General features: G+C 36.8%; 1 protein-coding gene across 1 annotated transcript in view; it reads right to left on the reverse strand.

The window, feature by feature from the left end:
* The window catches only part of PLCXD2 (phosphatidylinositol specific phospholipase C X domain containing 2), a 92,764-nt gene that overhangs the window by 9,087 nt on the left and 71,971 nt on the right, over positions 1–11,706 (reverse strand). The gene's annotated exons all lie outside the window — the stretch shown is intronic.

Genomic DNA, 11,706 nt, shown 5'->3' on the forward strand with positions numbered 1-11,706 from the left:
CTTCCTTCCTTCCTTCCTTCCTTCCTTCCTTCCTTCCTTCCTTCCTTCCTTCCTTCCTTCCTTCCTTCCTTCCTTCCTTCCTTCCTTCCTTCCTTCTCTTTCCTTCTCTTCTATCTTAGAATTAATACTGTGCATTGGTTCCAAGGCAGAAAATTAGTAAGGGCTAGGCAATGGGGGTTAGGTGACTTGCCCAGAATCACACATATAGGAAATGTCTGAGGCCAGACTGGAACTCAGGACTTCCCATCTCCAGGCCTAACTCTCTATCCTCTGAACTACCCAGCTATCCCTTAGGAACATTTTCAAGTTCAAATCAGAGCTTAGATAGGTCCCAGACGTATGACCCTGGATGAGTCACTTAACCTCTGTCTGCTTTAGTTTTCTTATCTGTTAAATGGAGGGAATAATAGCACCCCCCTTCACTATGAGAGTAAAATGAGATATTTATAAAGCACTTTGTCCTCAAGCACTATATCCATATCAGTTATTATTATATTTAATGCTGTCTGCCCTCATAAAAATCAAAATCGTAACTTTGGCTTGACACTAAAATTGTTGGCAAAAATGATGGCAAAGAAAAGTACTGGATAACCACAAGCACCTGCATAACTTCTAGATCTAGATCTAGATAGATGAGTAACTATTGTTACTCATAATGGGGAGAGCTGGGTAATTCAGTGGATGTAAAGCCAGGCTTAGAGCTGGAAAGTCATGAGTTCAAATTTCCTAGCTGTGTGACCCTGGGCAAGTTACTTCACCCCTACTGCTTAGCCCTTACCACTCTTCTGCCTTGAAACCAATACACAGTTTTGATTCTAAGGTGGAAGGTAAGGGTTTTTTAAGACTGGATAATGACTTGTTGGCCATGTCTGTGGCATTAGTTAATTTTAGGGAATATGTATTTAGGGGGAGACAGCAGTGATACCTAAAATGATAGCACAACATTCCTTAGCTAAAAGAGTTCTTAGAGACCAGGAAGTCTTCAAGAACTTTATTTTTATATGTTGAAAGGGGGAAGGGAGGGAGAAAGTATTTATTAAGTACCTACTATGTACTAGGCACTGTGCCAAGACCTTTACAACTATTATCTCATCTGATTTTCATAACACTGGGACGAAGATGCTATTATTATCTCCATTTGACAGCTAAGGAAACAGATAGATGTTGAATCACTTGCCCAAAATCACACAGTCTGAGGGTGGTATTTGAACTCAAATCTGACTCCAAACCTGGTGCCCCATCCACTGAGCTGTCTAGCTGTTGGAGTTGGAGTCGGGATGCAGTTCATACTCAATGGAGGCTATTTGGGGATGAACCTAGAGTCATAGGTGGGGAAGAACCTGGGCTTCTTCTGAAACCAGAGATATCTGCTTGGCGCTGTCTCAGGTCCTGTCCTCTCCTCCATTCTTCTTCATAAGAAGTTTGGTCACTGAGCAGTATGAGTTGCCCATTCAGAAGACTTTAAAGTCAGAGACAATTTCATTTCTTGTTTTCTTTCCTCTTTTCTTCTGACTGTGGTTTGAGATTCCAACAGCCCTCTTTTGGACTTCCAGTGAGAAAAGGAGAAACAAAATATTTCCTATTTTTAATGGTTTAAGCATCCACCTCCTCCAAAGTATAGAATAAGAGCTGTGGATTGATGTTCCATATTCCAAGCCCTTGCCAATGGGACCTTAAGACAGCTTTTGTGTTTTAAGAATCTCTTTTGTGCTGAAGGAAATAGATAGTTTTCCTCTGTTTTGTACACTGAAAACTTTTCCAGAAGAAACTTTTTGAGAGACATCAGAGAAGTGAGATAAAATGAAGTTTTGTTTAAAGTGATTATTCCCAGAGTTCTGCTTGGGGCTGGAGTTGTAATGAGCCAGAGTCAATGAGAAAAAAGTTGACTCTGCCAAGATGGATCCCTGTTTGAGTGGTGTCAAAGCAGAATTGGTTATTGTTGTTATTCAGTCATTTTGGAAATGTCTGACTCTTTGTGACTCCCATTTGAGGTTTTCTTGGGAAAGATACTAGACTGGTTCATCATTTCCTTTTCCAGTTTATTTTACAGATAAGGAAACTGAGGCAAAAAGGGCTACATGATTTGCCTAGGATCACACAGCTAGTAAATGTCAGAGGTTGGATTCGACCTCAGGAAGATAAATCTTCTTAACTGCAGGTCTGGTACTCTAACAGTGGTTATTCCACCCTTTACTGGAGAGGCTTCTTATCTGCTTTGGCCTGTTTTGGTCTATTCTTATGCATGGATTAAGAAACTGAAGCTCAGACAGTTTGTGACTTATTCAAAGATATACAATTATATACTAGGATTTATGTTGGCTTAAACAATTTGTCACAGTTTTCTAGAAGGATTTCTCAGTGGAAATATGGGAGGTGGGGTGGGTGAAGGCAATACATGTGTTCCCAAAAAACAGCTTATCTCCAAAAGGCTATTACAAATGCCAAGAGTCCTGGGATTACTATTATGACAGCAATAATGCCCTCTCCTGGAAGGAATGTAAATCTGTTTACACTCTAAATTCCAGCTAGCTTGGCACAGAGAAGAATCTTCCAGGTGTGGAAATAGGAATGTTCTGACTGTTTTGACTGTCTGTTATGGGTGTTTAGCTAATGATTAAGGTGCCTGAGTAACCTGTTCTGAATGCTAAGTACAGAATATCCTTGAAGAGTGGATATTTCATTACTCCAGGAGGTCAATTAGACTGGATATGCTTTTTGAAAAAATGTTTTTGAATAATTGATTGCTAATGATATCTGTGGCAAATATGAATTTTAATAAGGTTAACCACATGATCCTCATGAAGATTGCACTAAAGTCTGGGAAGACATTTCTTTCTCCAAATAGTCATATTATTGTTCAAGGGTTAAATATTGTTAGCACAATCTCTTAAGGTAGAATGAATTAATGATTTATTAAATGGAATACTGGACAAAACATCAAGAGACCATGCATTCATTGTGGCTTATAGAATAAGTACTTCATAAAGATATGTTGAATTCATTTAAATGAGATCAAATTATAGATTCTTATAATAATAATAGTGCATACTTACATAATACTTTAAACTTTGTAAAATGTTTTCCTTATAAAATTAGAATAGTCCTTATAGAATATTCACTTTTTAATCTTGGTCTGTTTGACTTTGTGCTATTTAATTTACTCAGGCCTCAGTTTCCTCGCGTGTAAAATAAGTCTTTGGACTATATCATTTGGCATTCCTTCTGGTCCTAGAGCTCTAATCCTCCTAATGGTCATATAAGGTGGGCAGACCTGTCTAGCTCACTAGGTAAAGATTCTGTGAATGGTAGGCTCACAGTTATTCCTATTTCTGCTCTGCAACATGAAATTCAAGTATATTCAATTTAATATTCATTAATTAATTATCTACTTTGTGATAGATACTGTACTAATCACTGAGAATGCAGATATTTCATATCCAGCTGTATTTCATTAGAATATCATCATCCTACAAGGTCACATTGACTCAGAAACTCATATCTCTTCAGTCCCCCCTGTCCCTGACATCCCTCCCTCTCAAAAGGATGGAGGGTAGATGGCAGACAGCTCTTCTCAGATGCTCCATTTAAGGAGGGCACCCAGGGCAGCCATTTCTTCACTCCTGACTTCAATATGGTCCCAATGACTCTGTCCTTTTCTTTCCCTACATTTCAAGTTATTATTGAGTGTTGTCTTCCTTCATTAGACTGTGAGCTGCTTGAGGGAAGGCACTGACTTTTGCCTTTTTTATATTTTTAGAATTTAGCACAGTTGCTGGCACACAGTGGGTGCCTAATATTTGTTTATTGACTGACTGATTGAAAAATAAAAATTAAAGAATCCTTGCTCTAGAGATACTGGTAGAATAAGCAGATGGATTTAGAGTTGGTTAGATGGCCAGATTCAAAGAATAATTATGAATAGTTCAACACCAATATGGCAGGCTATTTCCAGTGGAAGACCCAGGGATCTGTGCTTGGCTCTGAGCTATTTAACATGTTTTATCAATGACTTGAACAAAGGCATAGATGGCATGCCCATCATATTTGCAGATGACACAAAGGTGGGAGGGAAGGTTAACATACTGGAAGGCAGAATCAGGCTCTAAAAGGATCCTGGCAAGTAAGGGCATTGGACTGAATCTAGTAAGATGGCATATAATGAGGATCATTGTAAAATCTTCCACTTGGTTACAAAATCAACTTCATAAATAAAAGAAGGGGATGTTTATGATGCTCTCATCAAACGTGATCAGTAATATTATGTTTAATTCTGGGTTCTGAGGTTTAAGAAATACATTAGTAAGTGGAAGAATTTCCAGAGGATGTCAACCAGGATAATGAGAGACCTTGAATTCACATTACAAGAGAACTGATTGAAGAAATTGGGTATGGTTAGCAGACTGAGGGGCTGGAGTATGGGTATAGGAGAAGCTTTTATTTCTAAATGTTTGAAGGATTGCAATGTGGATGAAGGTCTAGTATTGTTCTGTTTGACCCCAGAAGGCAGAATTGGAGCAATAAGTAAAAGCAGAAGACGTCCATTTAATAGGTTTGATGTCTGGATACACTTCCTAATGATCAGAAAAGTCCAAAAGTGAAATGGACTGCTTTGACAGGAGATGAATCCCTTCTCCTTGGAGGTCTTTAAGTAGGGGTTAGGTAAGTATGTACTAGTAGGGATTCATTTACTGTATGGGTTAGACTAAATGACCGTTGAGGTCCCTCCTACCTCTCAAATTCTATGGTCTGGTTCTGCAAACTGACCACTCGTTTAACTTTGGGCAGGTGATATAATCGCTCTGATTTCTAATTTCTTCATCTGTAAAGTGAGGAAATTGGAATAAATAACTCCTAAGATCCTTTCAGCTCTACCACTCTTTGACTGTATCCTGCCTTCTCCAGAAAAGTCCTTCCTCATCCTCCTCAATTCTAGTACTGTCCCTCTGTTGATTACTTCTAATTTGTCACTTACCAATGATCAAAAATGATAATGCATAATATATATGTGCAAATAACTAGAGACAAACGAGATAGATATAGACCTAGTAATAGCTATATCTGGTATATATTTATTAGGTATAAACAAAAAATAGACAGATATCTATCTCCCTGTGTCTATGTTTATCTTTCTGTCTCTATCCTTTCTTTCTCTATCTCCATCTCTTTCTCCATTTCTTTATCTCTTTCTCTTTCTTTCTCCTTAACTTTATTTCTCCATCTCTCCATCTCCATCTATGTCTTTCTCTATCTCCTTATCTCTTTATCTCTCTATCTCCATCTATCTCTACCTACTTATTAACTGATCTCTCTATCTAACCCCATCTATCTCCCTCTCTCCCTTCTTCTCTCTTCCCCTCCCTCTCTCATTCCATACCCCTCTTTCTCTCTCTACCTATATCTAGTTTGCACATAGATGTTTGTATGTTATCTCTGTTATTAGACTGTGAGTTACTTGAGAGTAGGAGTTATCTCATACTTTTTATTTATATTCCCAGTGCTAAGCACAGTGCCACATAGTAGGTATTTAATAGATATTTTTTGACTGACTGGCTCTTTGCCTATATTTCACTATTAGCAAAAAATAATTTTAATAATTTTGCCTGCTCTTATTTCTTTGCCATTGCTTATGCATAAATTCTCTTCTCGTCTATAATTTCCTTTCATAGTTACCTTAAAAATCACTTATTTTAGCAAATCTTCACTAGAAACTTTCTAAAGAAATCAAGGAAGGAGGGGGCAGCTAGGTGGCTCAGTGGATTGAGAGCCAAATGCAGAGACAGGAGGTCCTGGTTTCAAACCTGGCTTCAGACAATTTCTTCATGTGTAACCCTGGGCAAGTTACTTAACCCCCTTTGCCTAGTCCTTACCACTCTTCTGCCTTGGAACCAATACACAGTATTATTTTTAAAAGGGTTTAAAAAAGGGGAAATCAATGGAGGAGAAGGAAGAAGGGGAAGAGAGGTCTTACTGGAAAAAAATGGGGACAGGGATCAGAATTTAAAATGATAACACTCACCACCAAATGCTTTTCTTTTCTTTTATGAGTAAGCTCATCTTCAGCCTCTATAAACTGTTCATCTGTTGCTTTGTAATACTTGTTTCTTATGCCTCTCCAGCTAGATTAAACACTCCCAGGAGGCAAAGATGGAGTCTTCTAAATCAATTCTAATTCTTTCCAACTCAAGTACCTCCTATGTACACTGCTTTCCATGTAAGAGGTGCTTGCTTGTTGGAAGAATGAAAGACAACTGAATAGGGAATATTCCTTGCTCCCATATTATACTAATAAATATGTAGAAACCCTTAGATACAAGATCTTGTGCATTAAGTGAAACATTTTTTCAGTTCATTGTTCAACATAGGGACAATCCTTCCAGAAAAGCCTCTACTCTGCTTTTGGTAGGACAGCGAAGAGTAGCAGTTACTTCTATTGAAGTGCACTGATTATGTAACCCCCAAAAATTGCAATTAAAAAAGTTGATGAGAGAGAAACAAGAAGGGAAGGAGAGGCCTTTCAAGGAAAAAATGGGGACAGGGATCAGAACTGAAATTGATGACATTCACCAACAAATAATTTTCCTTTTCTATTCTTCTTAAATTCTTATTTACCACAGTTAACTTTCTGTACAACTGGAGTACTTCATAATTTAACAGATCATAATAATATACGTATGTGTATGTGTATATGTCTATAAAATAATATATATACATACACATATAGTATTTACTGCCTTTGTTCATTGAGTGACCAGATTAATAAAAGCATGAAAACAAACTTCTCAAGACTGTCTAAAAATGATTCTTTCTTCACCATAAAAGAAATACAATAATTTTTGTCCTCCTTGTAAACATTATGAAGCACAAGGATAAATGTTAGGCGGCTCTGGGGATTGATAGCCAGGTCTAGATATGGGACGTCTTGGGTTCAAATCTGGCCAAAGACATTTCCTAGTTGCATGACCCTGGGCAAGTCTCTTAAGCCCCATTGTCTAGACCTTACAGTTCTTTTTCCTCAGAACCAATGTGTAGTATTGATGCTAAAATGGAAGGTAGAGGGGCAGCTGGGTAGCTCAGTGGATTGAGAGCCTGGCCTAGAGACGGGAGGCCCTAGGTTCAAATCCGCCCTCAGACACTTCCCAGCTGTGTGACCCTGGGCAAGTCACTTGACCTCCATTGCCCACCCTTACCACCTAGGAGCCACTACACAGAAGTTAAGGGTTTAAAAAATGTAAAAATAAAATAAAATAAAATGGAAGGTAGGGTTTTTTTATTAAAAAAAAAAAAAAAAAAAAAAAAAAAACTTTTGCCACAAGATAAAAACTATACTCTACTCTACATCTCCTGCAGAGGGCATGCTTCTTCCCATTCCTGGTCTATTTGGTCTGTTTTTTTTCTGAAATTGTTCATCTTAGAGTGATTTTTGTCCAATTTAGAATGAAATAAACTTCTCACCTAGAATGCTATTTTTGTGGGGATTATGAAGGACACCTCTATGGAAATTTATTAGCATGGAAATAATCAAGATTTCCAAATGGACATACTCTTGTACATTCTCACTCCTAATAATACTAATGACAGTATAATGGAAAGACTGTTGGCCCTGAGAGGAGGAGATACCTGGGTTCAAATCTTATCTCTGACATTTTTCTGTCAAGTTTCTGACATGATTAATAGCTGTATGACTCTGGCCAAGTGATTTTTAATTCTCTGAGCCTAATATCCCATCTATAAAATAAGGAAAATATTCCTCATAATACTTATTTCATAGGCTATTGTGAGCATCGTTTCTGTTGTTCAGTTGTGTCAGACTCTTTGTGACCCCATTTGTGGTTTTCTTAGCAAAGATATTGGAGTGGTTGGCCAGTTCCGTCCCTGTATCATTTTAAATATGAAGAAACTGAGGCAAACAGTTAAGTGACTTGTCCAAGGTCACACAGTGAGGAAGTGTCTGAGACCAGATTTTAACTCAGGAAGATGAGTCTTTCTGACTCCAAGTCTAGTGCTCTGTCTGCCGAACTACTTAGCTGCCTATTGTGAGGATCACAAGATTATTTACTTAAAAGCACTTGGTGAATCTTAAACTCCTTTATGAATGCACCAGTTATTATCATCATAGTGTAGCATATAGCTGGAACTTTATTAAATACATATTGAATGGGATTAATAATAATCATGTATTTGTGTAGTCATTGGGATATTTGCGCAACAAGTACTTTTAATGAATAAAAATTATCTTGTTTAATGGTACTAATAACAACATCACAATAATATTCTTATTTTATATATGATCAGTGTTAGTGAATATTCTATTCTTGAAGTTTGACTTTCTTTTACTTTGCATTATTCTTAAAATTTCAAAGTTTCTTTATAGTCTTCATTGCATTGTAGTATCCCATTACATTAGGAGGCAGCTAGGTGGCACAATGAATGGAGCACAGAACTTAAAGTATAGATGATTTATCTTCCTGAGTCCAAATCAGGCCTCAGATGCAACTAGCTTTATGATCCTGGGCAAGTCACTTAACTCTGCTTGCCTCAATTCCTCATCTGTAAAATGATCTGAAGAAAGAAATGTCAAACCATTCCAGTATCATTACCAAAACACCCCAAACGGTGACCCAAAGAGTGGAATGTTACTGAAACAATCAAACACATTCTATTTGATTAATGTATTAATGTATTATTTTATGTTAACATTTTTGTGTTAATAACATATTAATTTATTTAAGCTGTCCCCTATTATTGGAATTTAAGTTGCTTGTTTTTCCTCTAATTATAAGCAAGTCTGCTGTGAAAACTTGAGAACAAAAGCAATCCTCACCCTTTAAAAAAATCTTTCCCTCTAACTTAAAATTGATTTTAAGGCAAAACAGTGATAAAGGCTAGGCAAATTGGGTTAAATGATTTGTTCAGGGTCACACAGTTAGAATGTGCCTAGATTTGAACCCTTCTTGAGCCCCTGAGCCACCCACCTGCCCCCATGGAGGTTAGGATTTTTAAAAAGCACCTAGACCTGACTCTGTCATTTGCTACCTTTGTGACTTTGAAAAAACCACTTAACCTCTCTGAATTTTAGTAGCTTTATCTCTCAAGAGTATGAATAATACCATCTGCTTGATCTCAAAAATATTGTGTGGATCCAATTAAATAACAGATGTGAAACACTTATCAAAAAATAAAAGATTTAAAAATTATTATTAATATAAATCATTTAAGATATATTGGCTGAGGAAGTAAAGGAGCAAAAAAGATGGTGGTAGTGGTTTTTCTTCTTTGATACAGAAGTTCAGCCCCCTGAAAAGCTTCTGGGTAAGTAGTGGCAGGAACCAGCTCTGTAGCAGAACTGATCAGGGACAAGCTGGATGCTGCCACTAGGTGGCGCACAGAATTTGGAATTGGAAAATCATATTTGAATGGTTTCTTAGCCATTTAACAGCTACATTCCTGAGAAAATCATTTAGCTTCCCCTAGCCTCAGTTTCCCCATATGCAAAGTGGGGCTCATACTAGCATTTCACGTAGTTTTGTGAAGATCTAATAAAAAATATTAAATGATATATATATAAAGCTTTATAAACTTTCAAAGTTTATATATTTATAACTATATAATGTATTTATATATTATATGTTATATGCTTATATATTTTGTAACGATATATAAATATATAAATGTATATGTACATTTTATAAGTTTATACAAATGTTGTTCAGTTGCTTTTTGTCGTGTCTGACTTTGTGGGGCCATTTAGGATTTTCTTGAAAAAGATACGAGAGTGGTCATTTCCTTCTCCAATTCATTTTACAGATGAGGAAACTGAGATAAATAGAAGTGACCTACCCAGGATCACACAGCTAGTTAGTGTCTGAAGTCAGATTTGAATTCAGGAAGATGGCTTTATACCCCACATTCTATGTTCTGTGCCATCTAGCTGCTCTGTACAAATATTAGTAATTATTATATTTTCCTCGTCATAGATTTCTATAGAATGGGTTTTTCTTCTTTGTTCCTTCCTCCATTCCTCATTCCAATATTTCCTATATTTCCATCCCTGCCAAAGAGTATATAAAGAGTACTTTAAAAATATGAATGGGTGGCAGCTAGATGGCTCAGTGGATAGAGAGTTAGGCTTGGAGAGGGGAGCACCTGGGCTCGAATCTGGCCAGACATTTGCTAGTTGTATGACCTGAGCAAGTCGTTACCTAGCTCTTACTGGTTTTCCATCTTGGAACCAATTCTCAGTATTGATTCTAAGTCAGAAGGTAGGGGTTTAATAGAAATGAAAGGCCAACAGAGTCAGCCCTTATCTGTTAATACTACCCTGGTAAAGATTATTTGACATCTAGCAGATGTTGAGATTGAGAAGTAAGGTAGTTTTTGAGTTGTATGTATGGCAGTGGGGCAGTGATGAGGAGAATGCTCATCAGCACAAGTTGGGAGGCAGAAAATACTCATCAGGGAGGTGAGAGGACACCTATAGCAGTTGATGCCTATGCTGCTCATATTTATTTGGAATTCCAGATAGGTTAGCATAGCAACATCTGATTTAGGATTTGTTCACCTTTGTCTTTCTCATAATTTAGAGTCCAAGGGGATCTCTAAAGCTACTCTAGGTGCCTATCAGGTATGTCCAATATCCTAAACATGTCTTTTAGGCAAACATGTCTATTTTATGCTGGCCTATACATTTTTTCAATTATAAATAATGCTAGTATGAAAAGTTTTGAGCAGATAGCTATTTCTTTTTTATATATTTGCTGCTCATCACACTATTAGGACATGTTCTCAATAATAGAATTATTAGGTTAAAGGGTGTGACTGTTTTTCCAGTTTCTATTATGCATTGCCATATTGCTTGCCAAAAAAATTCTATCTATAAATCTCTAGCAGTGAATGAGTGAATCCACAACCCTGTTAGTATTGAGTTTCGTTTCTTTAATATTTTTTTCACAATTTGATTGAAATGAGGTAGAATCTTATAATTATTTTAATTTGTATTTTTTATGCTATTCCTATGGTTATTAGTGAGGGACACTTTTTTAAATGATCATGAATCATTTATAATTTTTCTTTTCAAAACTGCTCGACTTTATATTTATATTCTGACTATTTACTTTGATGTTTATATTGAACCATCTGTGAGAAATGGGGCAACAGTTGGCATATGTTTTCTATTTAAGAAGGAAGAGGAGAGGCTAGAAAATTACATCTCTCAATATCACTGTTTTCAATTACATCATTCTATCAATGTCCTTAGGTCAACTTCAGCCTACCCTGGATTGTGTATCATTTAAACTCAATAGCCTAATCACGTCCAAACCTATTATCAAACAGGTGTATTTTAGGTTGGCCTATGAACTGGCAGAGAGAAACCAGTGATGCTATAGTGGAGTAAACGCTAATCCTGGAGTAAGAAAACCTGAATTGAACCCTTATCTCAGATACTTACTAGCAATATGACTCTTGGCAAGTCACTCAATATCTGTTTTTTACCTCAGTTTTCTCAACTGTAAACGGGAGATAAAAATATCATCTACATTGCAGGGTTGTTGTTAAGATCAAACAAGATAATATTTATAAAAATGTTTTGTACAGTGTCTAAGCACATAGTATGTGCTATATAAATGTTCATTCTCTTCACATTTAACATGAGTAGCCATAAAGGCTGGAATTCTCTGTCTCTCTCTCTCTCTCTCTCTCTCTCTCTCT

This window comes from Gracilinanus agilis, chromosome 3 (genome assembly GCF_016433145.1).
Source record: "Gracilinanus agilis isolate LMUSP501 chromosome 3, AgileGrace, whole genome shotgun sequence".
Taxonomy (NCBI): Eukaryota; Metazoa; Chordata; class Mammalia; order Didelphimorphia; family Didelphidae; genus Gracilinanus; species Gracilinanus agilis.